This window comes from Carettochelys insculpta, unplaced genomic scaffold (genome assembly GCF_033958435.1).
Source record: "Carettochelys insculpta isolate YL-2023 unplaced genomic scaffold, ASM3395843v1 scaffold_0068, whole genome shotgun sequence".
NCBI classification, from domain to species: Eukaryota; Metazoa; Chordata; order Testudines; family Carettochelyidae; genus Carettochelys; species Carettochelys insculpta.
Window position 1 is genome coordinate 27,501 of NW_027439105.1, and position 2,500 is coordinate 30,000.

At 64.4% G+C, this 2,500-nt stretch overlaps 1 non-coding gene across 1 annotated transcript; it reads right to left on the reverse strand.

Moving 5' to 3' along the window:
* Positions 1 to 365: 365 nt before the first annotated feature.
* Positions 366 to 484, reverse strand: LOC142006458 (5S ribosomal RNA). The gene has a single exon (XR_012643530.1). It is a non-coding gene; the product is annotated as a 5S ribosomal RNA (ribosomal RNA).
* Between the last annotated feature and the right edge of the window lie 2,016 nt (positions 485 to 2,500).

A 2,500-nucleotide genomic window follows, 5' to 3' on the forward strand; every position in this document is an offset into this window, starting at 1 on the left:
CCTCAGACCATCCACCCCCCCTGGGGGGGACCCCACACCCACCTGACCCCAACTCACTCCCACCAAAAACACCACCACCGCCACCGCCTCAACGGCCTGCCCCACCCAGCACTCCCACACACACACCTGCCCCACCAACGCTCCACACACGCTTTCTTCCCTCTCCCCGACCCGACCCAAGCCATCGCACCGCACCGGGTGAGGGCCTAAGCTTCCTCGCCCGCCCCCCCCGCCCCCGACACGCAGGCAGGCAGAGGGAAAGGCCTCAGCGCCCCCCAGGACCGTCGCGCCGCCTTGGCCTCACGGCTTCCCTGCTCCCGCACGGCAGACACACGCCCCGCTCTACCCCCGCTGGGGCCAAAAGCTGCCTACGGCACCTGGGATTCCCAGGCGGTCACCCATCCAGGTACTAGCCAGGCCCGGGACGGTTTACCTTCCGAGATCGGACGAGATCGGGGGCATTCGGTCCGGTATGGCCGTAGGCCCCCGCCTCCCCGGGCTTTAGCGTCAGCAGCCTGGCCTCAGTCAGCCGGGCCCAAACAATTAACCCGGAGGCCGGGCCGAGGGAAAACTTCCTCCGAGCCGGCCCAAGGGGAAGGGAGGACGAGGACGCCGGGCCCGGGAGGTGACAGGACGTGCACGTCAGACCCGGGAAGCTGTGCGCCCCGAGGTTAACCCCCGGGCCGGGGCGGGGAGAGAAAAATGTTCTAAGTCCGGTAGGGACAGCAGGTCAACCCCGGTCCGAGGCGGGGAGAGAAATTTTCCAAGTCCGGCAGGGACAGCAGGTCAACCCCGGCCGCCGTAGCAGAGGTTGACCTGGTGTCCGATTCGCTCCCCGGGCACCAGGTCAACCTCGGGCGCTTTAGCGGAGGTTGACCTGGTGTCCGATTCGCTCCCCGGGCACCAGGTAAACCGTGGCCGCTTTCAGCGGAGGTTGACCTGGTGGCCGATCCCCTCCTGGGGCTCCAAGTCCGGCAGGGACAGCAGGTCAACCCCGGCCGCTTTAGCAGAGGTTGACCTGGTGTCCGATTCGCTCCCCGGGCACCAGGTAAACCGTGGCCGCTTTCAGCGGAGGTTGACCTGGTGGCCGATCCCCTCCTCGGGCTCCAAGTCCGGCAGGGACAGCAGGTGAACCCCGGCCGCTTTAGCAGAGGTTGACCTGGTGTCCGATTCGCTCCCCGGGCACCAGGTAAACCGTGGCCGCTTTCAGCGGAGGTTGACCTGGTGGCCGATCCCCTCCTGGGGCTCCAAGTCCGGCAGGGACAGCAGGTCAACCCCGGCCGCTTTAGCAGAGGTTGACCTGGTGTCCGATTCGCTCCCCGGGCACCAGGTAAACCGTGGCCGCTTTCAGCGGAGGTTGACCTGGTGGCCGATCCCCTCCTCGGGCTCCAAGTCCGGCAGGGACAGCAGGTCAACCCCGGCCGCTTTAGCAGAGGTTGACCTGGTGTCCGATTCGCTCCCCGGGCACCAGGTAAACCGTGGCCGCTTTCAGCGGAGGTTGACCTGGTGGCCGATCCCCTCCTCGGGCTCCAAGTCCGGCAGGGACAACAGGTCAACCCCGGTCCCAGGCTGGAGAGAAAAATTTTCTAAGTCCGGCAGGGACAGCAGGTCAACCCCGGCCGCTTTAGCAGAGGTTGACCTGGTGTCCGATTCGCTCCCCGGGCACCAGGTCAACCTCTGGCGCTTTAGCAGAGGTTGACCTGGTGTCAGATTCGCTCCCCGGGCACCAGGTCAACCTCGGGCGCTTTAGCAGAGGTTGACCTGGTGTCCGATTCGCTCCCCGGGCACCAGGTAAACCGTGGGCGCTTTCAGCGGAGGTTGACCTGGTGGCCGATTCCCTCCTCGGGCTCCAAGTCCGGCAGGGACAGCAGGTCAACCCCGGTCCCAGGCGGGGAGAGAAAAAATTTCAAAGTCCGGCAGGGACAACAGGTCAACCCCGGTCCCAGGCTGGAGAGAAAAATTTTCTAAGTCCGGCAGGGACAGCAGGTCAACCCCGGCCGCTTCAGCTGAGGTTGACCTGGTGTCCGATTCGCTCCCCGGGCACCAGGTAAACCGTGGCCGCTTTCAGCGGAGGTTGACCTGGTGGCCGATCCCCTCCTGGGGCTCCAAGTCCGGCAGGGACAACAGGTCAACCCCGGTCCCAGGCGGGAGAGAAAAATTTTCTAAGTCCGGCAGGGACAACAGGTCAACCCCGGTTCCGAGCGGGAGAGAAAAATTTTCTAAGTCCGGCAGGGACAACAGGTCAACCCCGGTCCCAGGCGGCAGAGAAAAATTTTCTAAGTCCGGCAGGGACAACAGGTCAACCCCGGTCCCAGGCTGGAGAGAAAAAATTTCTAAGTCCGGCAGGGACAACAGGTCAACCCCGGTCCCAGGCGGCAGAGAAAAAATTTCTAAGTCCGGCAGGGACAACAGGTCAACCCCGGTCCCAGGCGGGAGAGAAAAATTTTCCAAGTCCGGCAGGGACAACAGGTCAACCCCGGTCCCAGGCGGCAGAGAAAAA